The 24,452-nt window shown below is 36.4% G+C and overlaps 1 protein-coding gene across 14 annotated transcripts in view; it reads right to left on the bottom strand.

Annotated features, from left to right (window-relative positions):
* BNC2 (basonuclin 2) overlaps positions 1-24,452 on the bottom strand; it is a 356,783-nt gene that overhangs the window by 51,875 nt on the left and 280,456 nt on the right. The window lies entirely within an intron of this gene.

The raw sequence follows: 24,452 nt of genomic DNA on the forward strand, positions 1-24,452 counted from the left end.
AACATACATTAGCGTAAAACATGAACTGTTGCTGTGCAGTGCACTGTAAAATACAGAAAATTGCACCTTAATCACTATTTAATGTCGATGCCATAAGAAAGAGCTAAATAAATGCATTTGATAGATTTGCTTCTTAAATACAAACAGGTTTAAGATTAAAGTCACTCATGGGCCATCTCACAAGAAACTCTGATGCAATACAAAAAATCTAAGAAATAACGGACAATACTTGCAGCTTAATCCTTTTTCTTTCTCCATGACAGCAATACCAAAACCTACACCCATTATAAACCTGCAGCAAAAGGTAGAAATTGGGACACAATTTTTAAGTGTAACTGGACTGTTACTGGCAACTGATTGTGAGCTTACAATCTTGGTATAGTTTAGGCTTAAGAGATTACTTTTTTTGCAGCCTTGCTATAAATGACAGTTAAAAATATGTAACAAGTAAGCATCTGATGGAAGTAGATAGCATAAATGTGTAAAAATGTTGTCTCTTAACACTGCCTTCTGATAGCAAGGGAAAAATCCTGAGAGACTACACATCAGTAATCACTAGGCTATCTGTTGTTAAATATACATTAAAAAGCATTTCACACTTTCATTTTTGCTAGTAAGCATGAGATTTGCCTGAAGGTAGGACTTAAAAATTCTGCAATGTAATGTCAGGCAATCCATTCCAGCATATATTGATAAAAACCATATTAAAATACTTATATAATGAATACATCATTTTATTGGCAACTCTCCTTTTGGGTAAATGGTGGACATAACATCAGCACAGTAACTATGACAAACAAGCGCTGTTGTAGACCATCAGATCAGAATTATTCCACTGTTTCGTCATGCACTGAATAGCTTGAAAGTCTTGCAAGATACTCCTTGGTACTGACTCTGATCTTTTCAAATCTTGAATATCAGCTTCAGAACCTTATCCAAACACTTTAAACTACACACTATTGCAAAAACCAATAGCCCTTGTTTGATTATGAAGCCTGCAAATACCTTTTTTTTTCCTTTGAAGGTCTTATCTGTTTATTTATTTATTTATTTTATTATTTTCAGTCTTGAGAGGATTGATTTTTCTCTTCTCTCACATTTTCTAGAGTACTGGAAAATGTGTCTTGCCCCAGATAGTAAAATATGTATGTATTTGATTACAGCTGGTTTTATTACTTTAGTTCTCATCTGTGTCACCTCTCTGGATACAAAGTTAATGTCGAAAGTCAATGCCATATGTGTTTCAGTACCTTAGATGCAACTGTAAAACCTTTAGAAAGGTTCCACACATGACCATTAACAATCAGACCTTTCAAGACTATGAAACTCTTAACAGCAACTAATTATGGAAAACCTTATCCAGCTGACCCAGAGAGAAAGCCCCAGAAAACACGTGCCTGCAGAAAATGTTCAGCACATCTTTACACAGTGATGAGGAAACACCACGATTGCTGATGATGGTTCCGGTTTGCAGCATTAGTCAGGAAATGTCCCCATCTCTGAACACCTTTAAGCACTGTGGACGTGCCCTCCCAGTTTTAACTGTCGAGTGGAGCAGTATTTTACAGGCAGTCCATGCTATCTAGTAAAAGTCAACCAGAACATCAAAAAACCTCACTCAATGACAAAACAAAACCAAAATGAGGTGAGGGAAGGGAGAAAAAAAAAAAATGAGCCCCACAAACACACATTAAACAACAGGTTTGTATTTTAAAGCTCTAATGTTACATTTTTCTTCTGTATATAACTAATTTTGGCTACTCCTTCCATGACTGTGACCTAAAGCTTCTTAATCTACTTCTCTCACAACTTCCAGCCAGCCATATTGGTTCTATGTTTGAGTAATTCTGACCTGGAAATGCAAACTCAGACTTCTTTCCGATATTGGTCTCTCTATCTTCACCATCACCTCTGACCTAATCTACAGATGCATATTCCTAATCCCAAGCCACAAGTATGCATTTGTTCTGACTGTAACTTTCATTGTTTGAAGATGGAAATAACGTCATCTAATTTATACTGCTTACATGTATTGAATTAGGATTCCTGTCTGCAGGCAGCTGCAGGCTGCTTTGTAATATACTACTGGTAATAATTTGTTTTGGTTTTGCTTTAATTTGTAAATCACTCACAGGCTTATGAAACAGATGGGCGCTTTACAAAAATGGATACTTAAGTAAATAACATTTAAATAGAGCCAGCACAACAATAACTTGTGAGAATAATAGGTACAGATCCTATAACAGATCCCCAAATGTAAGTGGGTAGTGGTATTGCACAGTCTCTTACCCAGCAGCAGCAGTGCATCCAGCTCTTTGAGTGCCCAGAACATTCAGACATTGTCTAAATGCGGGGATGTCCAATGTGCTTTCGAGGACTTACTCCACAGCTGCACTACGAGAAGCTGGCAAGTGGCTACATGAGCTACCTTTCAATGAGACACTAACACCCTTGGTTTCATTTAGTTGAAAGATTCACAATGAGGAGGGCTTCAGCAGCTGCTAAGTTCTACTGATCAGAGAAACTGGCAGTCAAGGGTGTGATTGTCATGTGGTTACCCTTGCAGTCACAGAAACAGCAGGGAATCAGAAAGCTGCTATTAAATGATCCTCTCCTACCACTAGCAGTTAGTAGTTACATCAATATATAGCATGCTAATTTTCAGCAACAAGTTGGTCGGAGTTTTTTACCCCAGCAAAAGTAAAGAAAAAATGTGCAGATGCCTATACTTCATTGAAAACATATTACCTATGGATACTGTGTAGCATATGCTTCAATATTTACATACTGATGGCTTTCCATGAATCATTATAAGTATGTATTGTGCAAAACCAGATAAAAAGTGAATAGGAACGTCATTTTTTTAATAAAACTTAAAATTAACAAAAAATCTAACCATTATCCCCTTTGAATTAAGCTATAACTAGCTAGGGATCTCTCTGTATATAGTAATACTTGATTAGAGGTTCAAGTTCTTTCTTACATGTAATCGATTTCTTGTTTCTTACAATCTCTCACACTAAATCTTCTCCCCAAGCCATTAAATCATATGCACATTTAAATATTTCATGACAAAAGGTTCCAATTTATATTACATTTTTCAGCTCACAACTGATTAAGCCAAGCCTCCTGTGACAATGTGTACAAGGAAGTCAGTGAGTACAGAGATACCACTGCACACTTACAGCTCTAAACTAGGCAACAGACAAGGAAGCTCAACCTGTACGGCATACACTGATGCTCTTCCCTCTTTGCCCATATAGCCTTGTTTTGTTTGTTCGTTTGTTTGTTTTCAAATTTTATTTTGCATGTGTGTGTAGCTATCTCACAAAAGAAAAACTTTTAATGTCTAAATAACATTAAATTAACATCCAAGGATACAAGACTTATCCTTGACTCTTTTTCTAATTCTAAATACACACTTGACTCTATTATTAGTATAGATACAAATTCAGATCACACATACTATGTTAGATACATAAAGTAATGTCATGGTTAATCACACTGAACCTGCTTCCTCGTTTTTGCTGACTATGTGTTAGGAAGAAAAGTGTCAGTATACGTTAGAATACACCTTGTCTTAAACTTCTGGGTCAGAAAGAACAAGTGATGGGTGTCAAGATCATTATCTTGGATGATACAAACCAGCTACAATAGAAGATGAATGCAAAGATCACTTTAATTTTTAAGAGCTTAACTGGGGAGGATTGTGAAGATGAGTCCTCAGAGGGCCTTTATACTTTAGAAAATTCTGCTTTAAAATCTTCCAATTTTAAAAACTGCCTATTTAGAAAATAGGGGCTGTCCACACAAACATATGCTATAAACATACACTGTAAACTTTGAATGTTTGTTATGAAATCGGTTGTTCTAAATTTTCACTTCGAGTGAGAAGCTCTGCTGACTCCTATGCCTGCACTACCTGCAGGTAATTTTGTACATCTACACTCACACATTTATACAGACACACCATAGACTTTTTGCAGTTCTAATTTTATGTTACTAATTACCTTCTTGGCATAGGTAAAATGTGTATATATATATATCTGGCTGAATACATAGTGAGAGATGATTATATGAGAGTTAAGATTAATAGAAAGGTTAAAAAAAAAAAGTTAAAATTGCTTCTTACACAAGCCTTATATTCCGGGAAGCACTCACGGAGTATTTTTGGGCACTATTGTGATAACTTCCGAGAACCACTCAAAGTTATATAGAAAAGCACACTGCTAGCCTTCATACTTTAGCAAGTTAGCAGATATACCATAGACTGCTGCTTTTGACACATATTAGCTAAGTATCCATGCTACAAAATATTACATAGGTACATGTTTGATAAAATAATTAAGCAAGCCTAGTGTTTATCACAAATCTTTCTTCTCTAACCCCTTCCTAAAGAGCTATGTATTTTCTAGCTGATGTCAAAGAAACACTTTTGAGTGCAGCTGTAGCAGTTGAAAAGCAGACTGAAAGATATTCATTTGGTCATGCTTTAATTGCAGAGGATGGTTTTAATCAGGGTGTAGACAGAAAAAAATATCAACATTTGTTTCTAACACAGAAAAGCCTAAATAACTTACATGATTTAAGGTTTTTTGGTTTTGTTTGGCTGAATTTCCCAGGACCAGCTCTTTGCTTCCCAATTAAATTTCAAGCTGTTACACTATGGGTACTACTCCTGCAGTAGAAGTTACCAAAAGTCTGCGGTAGCACAGCTACTCAAATTAGTACAGATGGCGCACTGTGTAACACCTCTTGCTCATTTCAGCTAACTCCCACAGACCTCACTAGGATGGAAGCAAGCCCTATATCTAGTTTTCTGTAAATTGTACACTCACACATACAGTCACATACTTATTTGCCTGATATGTGTTTTTACTTAACTTACTTTGCTCCTGTGCACATGAAGAAAAGGTGTGCATACTTGCTCACTGTGATGATACATGTGGAAGTGGCACAAGATATAACACACCCAGCCTGCACAGAGCAATGGTTAAAACTTTTTAACCCTCATCTGTAACTTCTCATGCACCTCCTAACAGCTGCCCTTCTACAACAGAAACCATATGAAAACAAACTCATGTAGTAGTGTCAGCAGTCCTTTCCTTGAGTTACACTGCTGCAGCAGGAACAAACACAGTGCAGAACTACTGAGTTTTCAATCAATAATGGAAATCTTTATCTTTTGGCTTCACGGCAGCCTCCACTCTGCTAGAAAAATCAAAAGCGATAGATCTTCCTCCCATCTGACACCCCAATTCCAATACTTGTTGGACTTGTTTTCTTTGCCCCAAAGACACAGGGTATGTGTGATGACACCAGCAAGTTACAGCAGGGACAGAGAAGTAGCCTTCTCCCAAAGTATCACAGAGAATACATTGTCAGTATGTGTTCAAATGAAGATTATCATGAAGGACATTTTATTTACTTATATGCATGCCTATATTTATTTTTCCTGCCAAGTTTGCAATGGTTCTTGCTCTTCTTGCTCCTCATACTCCAGGTCTCCTTGTGCATTCAGCAGCTAAAAAGCTTTGGGTTTTGACCAAAAGGATCTTCAAAGGCCTTTGCAAACTTTACTATTATAGGTACCAGGTAAATATGGCTGCATGTCATAACCAGAGTAATTGCACATTTAAATCCACAGTAATACCACTGACCATGCTGAAAAAGTAATTTTGACAAAACTTAACTGTGAAACGTGACATGAAGCCAAGCCTATTTGAATACATGTCAGGGGCGTACCTACGTGCTGGAATACAGCGGCTGCCTAATGATGCACAGGAGCACAGCTCAATCGTTTCGGCATCAAAGTGAGGAACACCATGTCCTGCTGAAACTGCAGATAACTGCAGTAAGGAGGTGAAATGCAATAACACAGCTGAAACCCAGCCAGGGCACCACCATTAACCACCCACACTCTTGCTAAATGGCATACAGGGTCTTTATTGACCAAAAGTATGCAGATCCTCTGTTTTGTATCATATCCCAAAGACATATGACAGCAGCCCAGACCCCTGTACAAGCAACCTGGAGCAGTTGTTGTTGACTAATCTGCAGGGACTGGTATGAAAATATTGGATCCCCAACACATGATTCATTTGGGGATTGAACTTCCTCCTAATGCATCACAATTGCAAAATAACTCTTCATTTTTCAGGTTCACAAGCCTTAAAATACATTTGAAAGCATTGCCCTGAAAAATTATGATAGTCTGTCAAATACCAACTATAATGCATCTATGTGAACTGGAGGTAGGGGAGAGAATCTCTTACTATTATTTAGAAAATGAAACATTAATTTGAACTCTTTCTTGCTCTTCATGAATTTGTATTCAGCTCTGTAACTCCCATAAAATTATTAGGATGCAAGGGCACTAGTTTTAAATGCTTCTTCTGATTTTTAAAACATATTGTTTGACTTTTGATAAAATATTCACTTTGTTATGAAATGCTCTTGATTATGGACCAGATAAGAATGCATAATTCACAAGACGATGATGTTTTTTTCCTTCTGAATAACACTATATACTGCGTTTTTATTTTTAGAACTATGAGAGATCACTCTGGGTTTACAATTTATTTAATCCCAGCAGCTATATCAAGTCTCTTTGCAATTGGTGGTCTGAAAAGTTTTTTTCACAGTAAACCTTTGTCCACACCTGAAAGGAAAGAATCTAAGCAAGTCAGACCCTTAAAGTCTCCTTGCATTTACTGGTTTTACAGTGGTATAACTCTTATGATGTGAACAAATTTCCTTTGATTTACAACTGTCAGATTGGTGACAACTATTAAATGGCAACCCTGTCACTAACTGGCAATTAACTCCCGACAGCATGGACACACATTAATTTGATAGCTTTAAGAAGATACAAAGTAATCTTTCAGCAGATGTCATTAACTCATTATTTGACACTTATTTTGAAATACTAGTGCCCCTTCTTAAGTGTTTTGCCCCTCCCCTCCAAGAGTTGCACACATTTTCAAATACAATCATTATTCCCTCCACCATCAGTTCTGGCTAAGACTTAAAAAAAATTTCTAAAGACTTTCCTAAATGAGGAGTTAATGTGAGGTGACCAGATGCTTTATGGTATATGCTTACAAAACCATTTTTGACGCACATTGAAGGTGAGGCTGTTTTTCTCACATTCATCAAATGGTAGAATACCAAGATTATATGGAAATTGGGTATTCAAATTCCTTAAACAGCTCTGAAATGCACAACCATGGACTCAGAGTATAGAGGAATATTTTGATACACCTGCTTCTCTATGACCTGTGAGAGTGGAAATTTTACTGAAACGTCTCTGAAGAAGCTTTGCCACTACCTTATGGCAAGTAACAAAGTGTTTGCCCTTAGGCAGACATGGCTCTTAGAGGCAATCAAACCATCAAGCACACAGTGTATGAAAGCAAAAATTTTAGACAGTATGAGATGACATGTGGATCTTTCATGATAGGATGTAAACAGAGACACAAACATGGCAAACCTCTGAAATAATTCCAGCAATAAATTAACTTTACAACACAATTGTGCATGTAAGTGGGTAGGAAATATTCAGCATTCATATAACCATAGCAATTATTGATTTTCATACTTACTTTCACCAATTTTTGCATATATATCTGCCAATTTTGGCAGGCTATATAAGAAATATTTGCTTTGATACTATAAGACCCTGAAATCACTTGTGGTTTTCACATTCGGTGTCAATGCTGCATAAATCCCTAAGAAGTAAAGTTCTGTTTTCTATGCTCTGACAATCTTTCAGTAAATTTAGCTACTTAATCGTATCTTTCTGACTCTCAGTTTCACCAACACTGAAAGGATGACACATAATTTTTATGAGAAACAGGAAACATTCACAAAGAGCACTGACAAGGTGTATTTGCAATGCATACAGCCACAAAAAGTCTTCAGCAAAGACCTTCTGCAATGCACAATGTGATAATACAAAAGAATCATATCTAATATCCTGGCTCCATTTAACATGGACGGCATCAAAAGCCGGGCAAGATATCTAACAGTCAAGTCTAATAAAGTTATCAGATAGTCTTTTTCTCACTTTAAATATAATCTGACTAAAGCCATAACTCTAACTGGAAAATATAAGCATCAAAAGCTGAGCCTTCCTGGGCTTGTAAGTAAAACTTCCAAAGAAGTCAGCAAGAAATTTGCTCAGCCGGGGGCATTGTAAGGAACTGAGAAGTTGCCCAAGGACAAAAACACTGGAGTAAAAGTGCCAATAGCTTATACTCATGAACTGGATTTTATTACATGCTTGGTTTTCTGACTGAACCCAAATTGTGCATCAATAGGGGGGAATCATCTGTAGTATATGCTGGGTATATGAATGGTAGCAGAACCAGGAGATTGATTTCCATCTTTAGTATTCATTAGGGAACTATGCATTATTACTTGCAATATATAAAACACAGACTTAATGAGGCCTTTTTCCTTTGATTGTTTGCCTAAAAAATTTGCTTGAAAAAAAACAGGTTGGTCAAAGGTGGCAACATGATGCAAAAGGGAGACAGCAGGGTGCAGAAGTGACACCAAAAAGGCAAAGAGAATATAAAAATGCTGTGGTACCTGAAGTGGTCTATATGTTAGAAACACTGAAATGCAAAAGAAAGTGGGGGAAATTATATTACAGTGTACAAAGTAATAATAACTGTGCCTGCATGTCTTAATACCCTCTTGTCCCAGCAGTCCTGACTTTCTAGGCAGCCCACTTCTCCACATTAACAGTAGTCATTTGGAGAGCAGCAAACGTGCCATTAGAAGCACTTTTACAAGTGTATATTCATCCACCAATTAGCTTAATGTGGCCGCTTTCTGCATATTTTCTATCCAGGCTTGCACAAATCTTATTAATATTTCCCCCTAGCGCTTTGACAGATTACCTTGTCATTATGCATCCTGGAGCCTTTTAAACAATATGGGTAAACTACTGTTTGCGAGGTTAATGACAATTATCCCCTAATTACTGCATAAGTCACTCAGTCCACTTTATCTCATAGGCAGGGTTCTGCTCTGTGTATCTGCCATTGTGTCACTGTAAATGAATCTTGTATAGCTATGTTTATCTGTCGTTGCCTTGTGAATTACACTGACAGAAGAATGAACAAATTACTGTGTGTCACCACTTAAATAGGGCTTCTGATAAAAAAAATCCCACAAGCACAGCACTTGAATTTTACCCTGATCACAATTAGTAAATACATATTGAATGTTTTAGGAGATATATTTAGAAGTGGATGGGACACAGTAAGGTGAGAGAAGGCTCTGAAGTGGTAAGTCTAAGGGCAGTAGAAGACATAGAAAGCTTCAGTAGTCATAACTCCATTATCGCCTCCTGACAACTCTTCTGCTAATTTAAGAATTGATATATGAGCCAGTGATATTTTCTAAACAATCTCATATTCTGGGCTGAGATGAATTTCACAATTTCTGTTTTTTCTGGCTACACTCATGTAGGATTTTTTTTTTTTTTTAACTAGAATATCCAAACACAAGTTGGAACAGAAGTAGCATCCATACAATCACAGGCAATAGTAATTTAGTGGGTGCATTTCAGAATGTTATAAATGTAGATTAATAATTTGGATTGTGTCTGCCCTGACCAGTGCTAGAGACTCCAACAAGACTGCTCATTGCACAAGTTAAAGCAGAGTCTGGCAGGCAGCACCTAAGTCAATGTATTGATTGAAAAAAAAATGAAAAATTAAATTAGCACATTGCCTGCTGTTTTCCACAGTGCCTGCACTTTGAGTCACCTCCTTGGTGTAATTAGAGTTCAACAGAGGTAAAGAAAAAATCCTGCGTTCAACTCATTCTTTATGGATTGAGGTAATTCTACCTCAGGAGAGGAAAGTAGAATTGGCAAATACTGGCTTCCTGGTATATTCCATGTTCTGAACCAATTTCAAGCCACAGTTGAGAGAACTCTATTGGTAAGACATCACTGAGGCCAGATATGTCCTGCTTTGAGAAAGAAAGTTGAGTTGCGATTGGCATTGATTACTTCTTTTACAAAAGACAGCTCAGTGACTTCAACAAAAAGCACACACATAGTCAATGTTCAGAAGCAAAATTAAGTCTATGCTAAATTATGTTAAAACAACAACTGTTTTTTAAATAATGCTTCTTCCTACCTTGGTCTTGGAGAGGTAATGATTAATAGCCCTAGGAACCACAGTTCTTTGCAAACAGTGCAACAAAGGCAGTGCATTTCTACTCTGGGAAGGTCCCTTATTGAGTCAGAGAAAGTCTTTTTGTATTGGTTTTGGATTACTGGCAATCCCATTAATTGCAAAGAGCTAGTAATGAGTGGGCTGCTCCTTGTGACTCAGGCTACAAATTTTATTTCTTCAAGCCCAGTGTAGTCACAGAATATGAAGTTCCTCTCACCACTGGCTTGAGTAGATCTTGCTCTCCTTCAGACCTGACATTTAACTCTTAGAACAAACAGGGTATTTCCCTCCTTGCCAAGCAAATGGATGATTCATGGAGTGAGACGCTCTTTTAGCTACCTGAATGATTCATGGAGTGAGATGCTCTTTTAGCTAGATGAAACTGCCTGCTGCACAGCTTGCAGGAAATCCAATGCATAACAATGGGCATGTCAACCCTGCATCCTACAATGAGCAATAAATGCAGTAATGGATTTTAAATGCGTTTAAAATGCAGTAATGCATTTTATCAACTTTGGGGACACACTTTACTCACAAATGATATATGCATTGATATGTTACATACTTGCTTATTTAAAACGTGTTTCACTTTGCTTTATATTTTACCCTTCTCCTTGTTCAGCAAACCTTCCCATTTTATACACATCCTAAAAAATGTTCAGCACCAGCTTCAGACTAGAGCAGTAGAAAAAAATGAAGTCAGGAGGACAACACAAAAATTTGAGCAGAATTATGATTCCTGAATGGTAGCAATATTAGACTGTTTAAGCTGCTCTACAAGAAAAAGGAAATGTCAGCATCCTCCAAAACCTGGTGATTATTTACTGCAATTCAGCAGGTTACACCAGCACTGAAAACCTTTTTATCAAAGTAAAGTATACATTTATTCTGTTGGATATGACACAAAAGTGTCATATCCAGAAAGAATAGACAGTTGAGATATAACAAAATTACTATTAGTAATTAATATTATTGAAAACAACAGTGGTTTGAATGGCACATAGATGAGGACAGCACCTCTAACCATATTTCTAGCATAGGCTGGAAGAAAAAGTTGCAGTGAAATGGTAAGAAGATTGAACAGCCATCACTGCCAGGGATAACCGAAAAGACTGATCAATTTTGAGTAAGCACTACCTTACGGGTTTTGGTCCCACTAGAACTGATCTTTGTGTCTGTCCTGTGTTTCATCAATGCAACTTTCAGCAGGGTATCCACCGCAGAAATAAATGTAAGTGCCGCAGTAACCCTCCACGCTCCCGCTTAGTATGTGATTTTCTCTCTGTGCTGAAGAAAAAGTAAAACCGATGTGGCTGACGATACAGTGCTAGGCAACAGATGGTTTAAAACGTTTAAGGACACAGAACACTGTTAGTGTCATGTACAGTATTATTTGGAAAAATGTGTTTCTAAATTATTAATATTTCTCTTTGTATTTGAAAATGCTTTGGCCTCTGACCTTTGCCAACAGTACAGAAACTCTGCAAGACTGAGACAAGTGTTATACACTCATAACAGTTAAGTTGGCAGTCCCACCAAATCAAAGTAAGTATTAATGCCTTTTTTCTATGCAGGCAAGCATGGGCCCTAAACGCAACATTAATCTTTAAGGGAAGGGAAAAAATGCTGTTTGCTTCTTGGGAAAACTGTGAGACTGCTTTAACTGAACAATTTTTATAAAAAACCCTGGCAAAATAACAGAATGAAATGAGGTGACATTTAAGAAAGCAGATAGGAGAAACATAGTTATTCATGCCAGTTAGAATATTTTTTAAAAAATCCATATACTGTGCAATTTTTGCTTTTGCACATTTTGGGTTTCATCAGCTGTCTTTGAACAATCTCTAGAGATACTGAGTTACTTGCGGAGATTTCTGTTCGTTAAGAAATATTATTTACATAGGTATTACCCAGCTTTGCCCAAGATCTTTTACATTTAAATGTAAGTACATACCTTTGGTCTAAAACTGATTAAAAAAGGTAAGTGATACTTTGTATGGACATTGACCATCAGGGGGTAAACGTTGACAAAAGCAAGAAAACACTATAAAAATTAAAATGTATATGGTGTTAACAAGGCAGCTCAGTCACATTACTTATGAAAGGCACAGCTGAAGAGGAACGTGAATATTTGGAATTATACTAAACCCATTATTTTTGCGTATCAATTATTCATTGTTTCCAGAGAATTTCACATACTGTGGAGATTTAGCTACCATTTTCAGTGCTCAACAACAGTAACAGATACACATTTTACATGAGCATTCATGTTGAGGAGTACACTGGACAATATAACACCCACCCACAGCAGACTGGACAGAAGAATAAGCAAGAGAATGCTAAATGTAGGAGATTAATAAGAGCCATTCCCTGGCCTAACCCTCTACCTGGACAAAACTCTCTTTTCCCAAACACAATGGAAGTTCTACTCGAATGAATTCTTCAAAATCAAGCCATGCTGAGTCCTGTGCCACCCCTGTTCATTCCTTCAGTCAAATGGTCTGGTATGGTATAAGTGTAAAGACCTTGGTTCATCTGTGAAAAAACTTCATTATTTTTTGTCAGTTTGCAGCTCCAGAGTTAATGTTTGAACTACAGGTGCAAATGACCAAATTTCAGGTGCTGCAAATTCAAACTAAGTGATTACTCTTAGGGTTTAAAGAAGCATCTAAAACATAAAAAAGAAATTTCACAAACTACAAACATGTTTCACCTCACAAGTAAACCAACCTCTTTTTTAACAACTTTTTATATTGTAACCTCAGAGAAAGAGGTGGAGGTGGGCAACCCTGATGAATCTAAAGCTTTAATCCCAGACTTGCTAGCCATTTCTTGTGCATTCTGGACAAATCATGGTCCTTCCATGTCTCAGATCCTTGCCTTTTAAACTAATATAGACAGCATTTACCCTTGTTTATGGTGATGTTGCAATGAAAACTATACAACAGACTTTGAAAGGTTGAAGTCAGTGGAGCCATACATATATGCAGCACTCACACTCCCTTTTTCAGTGGAGAACAGCAGGACATGGCTGGAAGGATTCACTTCTACAATATTCAGACACATAAGCTATGATCAGTCAATGAATGCATTTTCTAGTTCATCCTCTCAGAGAATGACCTTTATTGCACTATGTTGTGATTGTTTCATTCATGCTTATTATGTTCAGAGCTTCCCAAGTGAAATAATTCTCAAATAAAAACACCAATCCCACTTCCCCAAATGGATACCAATAAGCTGTCATTAGATTACTTGTAGTGCAGCAAACTCTGAAGGAAATAACAGTGCTCATACTTACAAGTTTCTTTCGAAAACTTTACAAGCCACCCTCTTAACCCAGGGGACAGACTACTTAATATAAAAGAGACTCCCCTCAATACAAATATTTGTTGCAAAGCAAATAAAATAAATTATTTTCATAAAAAGAGAGCAATAAGAACAGCTTTGCAAAATGCAACCAAAAAGTAACTTTTAATGCCTTTGGCACATCTCCAGCTCTTAGAAATGGCATCCAAAGTTGGTCCAAGTGTGGCTGATAAAGCAGGTTTAGAGCTGCCTTTCAACTTTCACTTTTTAATAATAAAAAATCAATATATGGGGGATTACAAACCTTTTGGTTTTGATTTTGTATATCAAAACCAAAAGATGACAAGGTTATGGTGGTGTATGAAACTCCTCAGGCCACAGCCATGACGATGCATATATTTTATACCTGATCTATTTATTGCACTCTACTGAGAGGCATAAGTTATTAAAATAAAATGAATTATCTTTTTTACCTGGAAATGCAACCCTAAATATGCATTCTAAAGCTCAGAAATTTAACACATTGCAGTCAAGACCCCGAATCAATCATAGATGTCTATTTTAAAATAAAACAAGTAATAGTCTGGATAGCAACCTGCATACAATTGTAAATGCTTATACGGGGCTAAATGCCCTGTGGATTACACTATGGAGAAAAGGGAAATTATCATGGTGTACAAAATTAAAAACCAAGTGTATCTCTTTGCAATTACAGACTCTCTCAGCTGCTCCTCAGTGATGGCAATGGCTGAAACAAAACACTCTAACCAGTTTTTTGAAGGAAGTAAGACTCTTGGTTTCAGTGTTCACAGACAGACCAACTAAGCTTGGATCAATCATAATAATAAAACAGAAGATCTTGTATAGGCAGAAGGCCATATTCCTGCAGTCTTGAAGAAGGCAAATGGGAATTGAAGACTGCAAGTCAGTGTCAATTTTGCCCATACAGGACAGTAAGGTCAAACGCTGTACCTCGTAGAGGGATCTGTGAAACTCATAGTAAATGGAGTTATCATTTACAAGTTATTTAAAACATAACTGTTATGTCTTGCCATCCTCTTAGCACGAAATGATTGCTGACAAGTAATTAGAAATGCTACATCAGTGTTGTTACGTGACCAACTCCTGGAATGGTTTTCTACATTTTTTCTTAAGTGAACTACAGAGTAATTAATTCAATTTGGTGGAGCTAAACAGGCAAGGTTACCTATAACATGGTGGTCTCAATCCACATGAGCTTGAAGCGGGGAACCACACCTTCTGAAATCCATTAATCAAATCAAATTACTATGCAAGACTCACCATAGGAACATCACAGCAGTGTAAGCATGTTTAAACAATTATATTGTGGTACATACATAGCAGCAAGGACACAGCAAAAAGCAGTAGGTCAGAATGTGCAGTAATGCAGTGGCTTACACCTGCCTTTTTACCACTCTGAGGGAGCTGAAATACCTCGGATTTACACTCATGCGAAGATGGCACTATAGGTACTACATGACTTCGACATAACATGTAGTAAAATTTGGTTAAAGAGAGGCTTTGTTCTTCCTTAAGTGCAGTTTTAGAAGGGTGAATAATACAGGGAGATTGAGAATGAAGCTGTGTTTTTACAGCAGCTGGACAGGTGAGGTCTGAAAAGAAGCAGTAAAAACTACGTTTGAGAATTAGGAGAGAGGATAAAGCAATAGCTTACTCCCTCTGCAACGATTCAGCCACCTCTTCTTCCTATTTTTCAACCAGAGCAGTGAGAGCTGTGGCTGCAGAACACCCACCTATAGTATAACCATCCATAAGTGAGCACTGGCTGGGCCAATGCCAGAACAGTAAAAGCAGCATTCACTCAGTATTTTTTAAGCACTTTGTATTGTACAGGGCCCTCTAAGGAAGATTGATTTCCATAAAGCCCCATTTCCATCTCACGGTACTGATGATGCCATAAACCACAAGAGCTTCTTCACTTAATCCCTGCAATGGAATTTCAGACTCACCACAAGAAGTCCACGTATTAGCTAGGGCTCAAGGAATATAGGCATGTATTGAAAGGCATAGTGTTAGGTCAGCCTGAGGACTTAAAAGCACTAAGCCAAGAAAACAGTGTACACAAACATGCATGCACACACATTTCATGCACCTTCTCTACATTTCCTAGAGAAGTCTACCTATAACTTAAAGTTATTTGATTGTCACTCTACTACCACCTAGGCAGAAGCTCTGTAGTCAGGGAGGCAGAATTCCCTGAAAGAATCACGAAAAAAATTTCTTGGACTTTATGATACCTGCATGTTTTGGCAGTTTTTGTGGGATATACAATGGCTTCTTATGGAGCTTTTCTGTCACTCCATTTATCAGACTTGCATTTTGTGTTGTGTGTAACTTGACTACTATCATATTTTACCTGGAGTAAGAAAAAACATCCTTCCTCTATCCTGTGCCATATAGGAATTTCAAACAAGACAAAGCTAATTGACAAAATGAAGAAAGGGGGATGAGTTATGTCATGTTCAAGATAAACTTCAGACAAAATATAAGAGAATCACAATCCCCTTCACATATTTTAAAATTATTTAGTGTCTGTATGCTGTTATTATCAGGAGAACCAATCTCATTTGGAGTCTGAGCACAACACTTAAGACACTTAAAGAGATATCACTGCTGAAGAACTTGCACTCTAATGACACCTTCCGCTACACCCATTTAACATAGATAAGCCGGTTTAGTTTTGAAAACACGTTCTGCAAAGCTTGTGATGAAACCTCAGTGATGCAGGGCTCAGCAGAAACATTTAAGTGTCCCCTGAATCTCAGGTGTAGCTACTTGTCAGGAATGCAGATGCTGGTGACATCTGCCTCGCTAGGGACTGAGCGCTTCACTGATTCAATAAGGCTACACAAGTGCAACAGGCCTTGATGTCAGTTACATGGTTTTACATACCTACCATGTCAGTGGTTCTCAGCCTCCCTGGGAATTTATTCAGATATAAGTGTATTCAGCCCATAACAATGTCTTCTACCTGCCAGAGAGCTAGAAATATTCCCACCTTTTATGAATCTACAGTGTATGACTGCTAGTGTTTTACATATCGGGAGAGAGAGAAAAAAAAAGGAGAGAGAGAGAGAGAGAAAGGGAAAGAAAATGAAGGTGAAAGGAGGGGAAGACGAAGAGAGAGAAAAGAAAAAGAGGGAAAATGAGAAAGCATGGGAGAGAGAGAGAGAGGACACTTTTCTAGAATTTCTCTTTCACTCCCATTTTGTAAATTTCTCTAGGAATAAATCCACCTACATACCTACAACACTTGTCCAAAAGCTGTTTAGAAACTGATGGAAGCATAGAACAATGACTTTGTCTGAACCACAGAGCTTAACACATCCTCTTCCTTTTCCCTTTTATTTTAAAGAGTTAATACTCAAAATTCAAAATTTTCAGTCTTGCACATTCGCAATTATTTTAACTTGACTTAGATGTAAAACTTCTCACGTGGGTTATGTTTATGCAACTGGGGCCCAAATCAGTTAATTTCTACATCCAGATAGAAACTGCAGATAACAGCTAGTAAAAGGCATGAGTACTGGAAACACGGCAATTAGATTTCTGTATGCTTCACACACTGAGGCTGGGAATCAACAGAGAAAAATGCTAATGATATTAGTGACCATCAATGCCCTCTTATACCCATTATTCACTCATAAAATAATGCAGAGTTTTCTCTTTTGTGTGTGTGTGTATGTGTGTTTCTTTAGTTCTGATGATATTTCAGTAACAAATACTAGACAAGTATATTTTAAGGGCTGTGTTTTTTTTGTAATGTCACTATATATCTATCATGCAAGTTAAAATTAATTTGGAATAAGCTTATCTCCCCAAAATTGTATTTTTCACCGTCAACACTCCAGAAAGATGTGTAAATGTTATCAGGTGCTGATACAAGGCATCCAAGTATATTGTATCTGCTTTCTCTATTCAATATATAATATATAATAATATAATAATAACAATATATAGATAAATTTTAAAATGTCGTAACTTCAAGCAATAGCTGCAAAACATTGTCCTCACACAAAAAGTCACCTCAAATCAAGTAAAAATTAAGTAACAATACAACTTTTTGTAAACATTTCACAGAATTTTTTCAGAAAATCACACAAGACTTACAGTACCTATACAGAGACCTTGGCAGTAATGTAGGAATCTGGACTGCTTAGCAATGGGAATGAAATCTCTTGGTATTGGCTGTCATGCAGACACACCAAGACCTAGTGTGAAAACGGGAGTTGCAATCATAAATACCACCTGAAATCCTTACCATTAGAAAGCTTACGTTCCAAATGACATGGAAGTTAATTATTTAATATTTTGAAAAGAAGGAAGGAGCAATGCACTGCCAGACTGATGGAACGTGAAATAATCTGCCCTGGCTTGTGTCAGTTTTATTTGTTATAAGTTTGTTGGGATAGAAAGGACACACTGCTTGTCATTCTCTAGTGATGCCACATATGTCAGTGCAATGACAGCACAAGAACTACAAAGACATTATACAAACGTGCAGAAGAGAGGTGCAGCAGGAGTTTTCCTTTCTATCAATTGCAAATGGAAGGAGTTTGGTAGCTCTGAGAGTGGTTCAAAGATGTATTTATTTTAGAAATCAAAAATGGTGGATACAGGTTTTCAAAAGAATATGTAAAGTTTGAGCTCACACGGATACATTTTTTCTGGTATATATATGATCGTCACCTGGTCACCTGTTACGTATATACATACAAATCAAACTGATCTCTTTTCCTCTGCAGTCCAAGCAGAGATCCCTTTGAAAGGGTGACCCTTTATATTCATTATTTCAGCTGTGCACACGCATGATTCATAAGCATTACTTGTGTTTTGTGCGTATGTCAATGGAAAACAAGAACACAGTTGCACATATATATTTTTTCTAAATTCCTCCAACTTTTTTTCTTTTCTTTTCTTTTCTTTTCTTTTCTTTTCTTTTCTTTTCTTTTCTTTTCTTTTCTTTTCTTTTCTTTTCTTTTCTTTTCTTTTCTTTTCTTTTCTTTTCTTTTCTTTTTTTTTCCTTTTCTTTTTTTTTTTTCCTTTTCTTTTTTTTTTTTTCTTTTTCCTTTGGAAGCCATAGGACTGATCTGGATTTTCTGAATGAAAATGTTAGTGAAAAGGTTTGGCCCAAAGAGACGAGATAGGTGACACTAGTTAGAGATCTTACCCAAGCTTGGTATTTTTTTTGTTGCCTTGATGGTTCGTGTTTGACAGGGAGAATTATAGCATATGGTGGGCAGAAAATAATTTTACTTTCACTGCTCTGCTTAAATACTCCAAAACTGGTTGATAAATAAATTGCAGAATTATGAAGTGTGTAGTACTTTGAAGAATTTTTATAACCTATTATGTATCAGGGTGTACTGTTTTATAAGGTGTTTTTCTAACAATCTCTATTTTTTATTGAATAGTAAATACTTACAAAACCTCAAAGTAAACACTTGTGATCTGGCTGAACTGGATAACATTTCCTCCCAGAGCATTTATTTATTTATTTGAAAAACTAATAACTTGCTTGTTAAGCATAACATTTCTTTTAGTCTAAATAAGATAAGTAAAACAAGATTTTTCCACAAGTACAAGGAGAAAAGTGAAACTTAAAGTAACATGTCAAGCACTGCATATTTAATTTAAAACAATGGATTCTGTCTTTGGTACTGCACCTCAATTAATTGTTGAATGTATGTAAATGGATGAAGAGTTTCAGATAGTCAAAGTACATGTGACTTAAGCCATAGCTGAACCTGCTCTCTGTCTCCATGACTAATATTTCTGGGGTAAAACAGTTCAGTTGTATTCACTGTGACCACCCATGCATGTAAATGCATACTGAATTAGACCTTCCCAGTTCCTTGATATCAACTGTTTCTTCTGCTGTCTGTTTGAACATGAATTTCACAAAATATGGCTAAACAAACCTGCTTTCTTCCTGTGGATAAAGCTAGTTAATGATAATGCCTATACATGTTATTGGGAGATTGGTCTCCCTACAGCAGTTGGTCCCTTGCTGTAACTAGGATTAGTTTCAAGTATGGTTTGCTTGTTTTTTTTTTTTTTTCCTGGTAATTTACTACTTGTGATGTGGCTGAAATAAAACATCCTACAAAACCAGTAAATGAAACAAAAATTGGTATCAGACGGAATCAGTCATTTATGTGGTGAATGATTTATAGATATGTGAGGGGGATACCCAGGATATAATTCTCTGTGCAGACATAAAATACAGTTTTATTTAGCACAAAATCTTTCAAACAAGCTGTATCCTAAAATTGTGCACAGAATTCTATTCTAGTGTTACACTGATATTGTAAATAACAGCAGAGGGAAAAATTAAGAGGCAAAGGTAAAAGGAATGTTTTCAGCTGAGACCGGAGAAGAAATAGAGACACCAACAAAGCATAGACTGTATCTAAGTGAATAAGCTAGAGAGAAAAAAGACCTTGTACAAGGCATGACAAGCAGCCTGTGGTGGGAGATACAGGAAATCAGTTGCTGATGAGCTGAGCCAGCAGAGAGAGGGCTAGGTGTACAGTGGTCAAATTTTGCCACATATAAAAACCTGAAGTCTCTGCTGAAGTAGACAAGAAATATATATGAGCATCCAAGGCCAGAATCTGGCTCTCTCCTCTGATTCATGCTGGTATAAATTGTGAACAATTCTGTCATCTTCAAAGGAGTTCAAACAATATTTTTCCAGTATAACTGGAGTTAAAACCTGACTTCTGTGGATCAATTTGACTGAACAAATGCATGCTTTCTTGCTGTCTCATTCTGTTTTGTTTTGGTTTATTTTGGTTTGGTTTATGAACAACCATCTATTTAGGCTGTGGCAAATTCTGAAGGGACTGCTAAATGGACAACAAGAAAAGGTTAGTCAGTGTGGTTGCAGTCCTTCTATGCACATCTAACAATATAAAAGCAATGTTACATTCTGGAATGCGTTGGCAGAAAAATCATTTAATAAATGAGACTGAGAAGGTCCCTGCCCTGCAGTTCAAACCCCCTAAAAAGTAATTTTTCAGGTACAGTCAGTGTAAGAATCACTCTGTCTCACAAAACAGTCACAGATTCTCACTAAAATCACCTAAATCAGGCAATGAGTACAAATTCACGTTCTTAAATGAAATCAAGCTAACACAGGCGTAATTAAGAAGATACAGAGAAGGCTTTACTAGGTTTAGTTTTGTCTTTTTTTTTAATAAAAATTATGATGTTTAATACAACACTGTTCTTAGCATATAGAGAGCAATGCTTTTGAAAGAAATTTCAAGTTATTTCAAGGCTCACAATATGTTGATAGGGTGTACGCTGTCGAAGAGAATAAGCTAATGGGTTCTGTCTTTAATGTGATTAGAGCTATTATTGACATAATGCCAGACGCAAAACCATTAGCATTACACTACAGCTCACTTCAGTCACTACTCAGATTTAGCATTTGATCCACAATTTTAATTTTGCTCTGCTCTATTCAAGGCTGCATTACATAAAATGCATAATTAAAAGCTGCTGTGATTCTCTCTACTTCTCAAATTAAAACCATAGCAAACATTTGTAGTTTTAATCCACTAGAAATTAATAAATCAAACATTGTCTTTTATCCTTATTCCTCAGTGCAATTCAGAATGCATGTTGGGAATATTTTACCATGCAACAGAGAAAACTACGCTAAGAGCCACTGTTCAAAATGAGAGAACGGTCTCTAAAGCCTGTACTGTACTGCAATGAGAACCTGGAGGACAGCAGAACACAGATAACCTGTGATTCTGAAAGTTATATGGGAAGCTGTTTTTCAGTTCATTCTCCCTATAAATCCTTTAAAATAATTTTCCTTTATTAGCTTTTCTGGTCACTAGAGAACAGGAAAGCTATGGGTGGTCTTGATTTTGTAAAATCATGTATCTTTTAGATTCTGCAAATAAAACACAGGAGTAGTGGTGATCCAAACGAAATTTACTAATTGGTTCATGTTGTAGATCAGCCCAAGGACCACAGCTCATAATTCCTCCTTAATATGCAGATAGGCCTTCTAACGAGACTTAGGGCATATTGCACCTACCTTCTACAGTCTGCCAGTGCTTTCCAATCTCAATGTTAAATTGTTTCATTATAAATGATGCAGGCCAAACTAAGTACTTAGGAAGTTAAAAGAATTCATCCCAGCTTACTAGAATTGTATGCCAAGTGAAACAGCATTCACAATTTGCTTGTTCTTATTTCTCCCCCAGATCTTACCACGACCAGTAGACATGTGTGCAGTTTTTTGTACGATGCCTTTCATTTTTACTGTAAAGTTAAATGTTGGCAATGCAGGTGGCAGCAGAAAAAGTTTTAAAAATTTCATTCCTCCTGTGAAAAAATATATAAAACAGAAAATGCCATTTGCATTTACTTTTTTTTTTTTTATCACTTGAGTGGTGTAAAAAGGCTTCAGTAAAACCATGATTCAGGCATAACAGTATATTTTAAATGTATCAATAATTTTTAGCATTGGCTCTAAAGGTCATTCACATGACACAGTAGAAAGAGGTTGAATCCTAAAGCACTGGATTCAAATTACAGATTACAAATATACGTATGTATAAACACTAGTACCAAAAGTACAAGCATATGCTGGCACCTGGATTTTATATAAACAGGAAAAATCTCATTTAACAGCAATGGATTAGGAATTAAAAATTAAGGCTAAAACTCTAAATTTTAACTATTCTTCAGTGTTAAGAATTCTTTTAATACCTATCACTGCTCAATTACTTAATCTAATTGCTGATTGTACAAGTATCATTCTAAAGAGCTTAATACTTATATACTAGGTGACTGAACTATTTTGTAACAAAGCAAAATCTGAAGACTGAAGCAGGTCTCAAAATCTGAGATCTCTTAAACATCTAGATGATTTGCTTCAGCTGTAGCTCATCCCTCATTTTTTCAGCAATGGGAGCCTAAGTAGTTACTGACCTAAAGCTACTAAAACTACATAGCATGTTGATCATCTTGTTATCTTGCAGATCAGAAATACAGATCATTCCATCTCACCTCTCAGAAGCATCTCAACTACAGATTCCATTCTTTTTCTAAAATAACAGCTTGGTTTAAACTTGATTTTTTTCTGCCATAGTTGAACAATCTCATGAACTGAAAATGTCTTTACTGCAATATTTTTCTCTAGCATATAAATTTATTTATGTGCTATTATTCAAGCCTGACATAATCCAAGTAATTTTAGGGGTTTTTGCTAGTTGGGTTGTTTGGGTTTTTTTTTTTGTTCATTTGTTTTTTAAAGAGAGTTAGATCAGAGTTCAGAATCATCATCCCTAATATTCCATCATTTGTTCAAATCATCATTTGTTCCAGCAAAAAAAACCCCCATGCTTCTGTTAAAATACTACTCAAAATACTGCTAAAACAAGATGTAAAGTTAAAATTACAGTAGGAAGAAAATGGTTTATTAAAAATATGTAACAAGACGTATAATTAATTCCAATAGGTATCTGGAAGCTAAGGTAAGAAATCACTCAAGATACAGCTTATCAATATTTACATATATGTTAGCTCTTCTTAAGTTTCTATAAAAGTTCTTAAGCCCTGGCTATATGCTTTGCTAAATATCTTACTAAATAACGTCATGCTAAAAACATTAGGGGTCAAATCTGGTGCTAATGAAGCCAGTGGAGACAAGTATATACCTTCAGACTTGTCTTGGATTAGTACAGAAAAGCAAGCTTGAAAGCAAGCCCTTCCCAAGTCCGGGCCTAAATGCACACTTCTCTATTGTTCACATAAACCACGTATACCTTTTTCTCCAGAGTGAGTGAGATCACGTTTGTTTGGCCTAAGTCAACCACTACAGAGCATATATGGCAATTTGGTATGGACTGAAGTAGGAAGAAAAAGTCCGTGTCCTCATCAAAAAGGGTTCTATGTCAAATGCCTGACTCAGGCCTGACAGCAATCACTGTGCTTTCACAAATGAGACATGACTTCAAAGCCTATGTTTTCTTAATGCTGTGCACAAGTGTTGGAAGACTTTCCCTTCTAACTCTAATTTTATATAAACTTTTCCATGTAAAAGGTCTGCATTTACTACTTTATCTTCACTGGATTTTAAAACTAGCTTTTTCCGTGCTTTAATCAAAAAAAGATCTAATCTAATTAGATTCAAATCTCTTGTTATTCAAAACCACTCAAATTTCTTCAAGGTTTCAGCTCACTGTCATTCTGGAAAATGTTACTATTTTCAAATTATCATCATTTTTTTTTTTCCAGACTTAAAAGGATTGATACAGATTTCATACAAGTTTGATTGCTATATTCCCTACGAAGAGACTGCTGGGCTTCGTGAATATAAGAATCTTCTAATGTTTGGATTCCTGACAAAATTCAAAAGGAAATCATTTGCTCTGTGAGGGCACATGGTGATATGCCCTCCTATGCTCCTTGTCCAAGTCATACTGATACTTGTGTGCAAATAATGAAGTACAAGGATGTATGCCAAATGTATTTACTCTTTCTCTGATAACAACCTTTACCATCATTACAGTCCATTTCCTTACCAGTATTGAATTAATGGGTTTGGATAAATCTTCTGCCAAATGTATCATACAAAACCAATTAGGAATTCTTAAAGGATGAAAATCATCTTCTGGTCCCAGCGAGTCTGTACCCATTGGCTGGCAATGTGACTAATAAACATTTTAAAGGTAAAGTGATGAAAAGTAAGGCAATGAAAGTGAAAATGAATGTGATCTTTGGAATGAAATACCACTGTCAGTAAGACAAATGAAAGAGATCTATTTCAAAATCATGTTCAGTCTCAGATTCACAACATATCTAGTCTTCTTGCTTACCCTCTCTCAGTGAACCAGATTAGCTTAAATCACATTTACTTCAGAGCACCCTTCGACA

The sequence above is a fragment of the Cuculus canorus genome, chromosome Z (assembly GCF_017976375.1).
Source record: "Cuculus canorus isolate bCucCan1 chromosome Z, bCucCan1.pri, whole genome shotgun sequence".
In the NCBI taxonomy this organism is placed as follows: domain Eukaryota; kingdom Metazoa; phylum Chordata; class Aves; order Cuculiformes; family Cuculidae; genus Cuculus; species Cuculus canorus.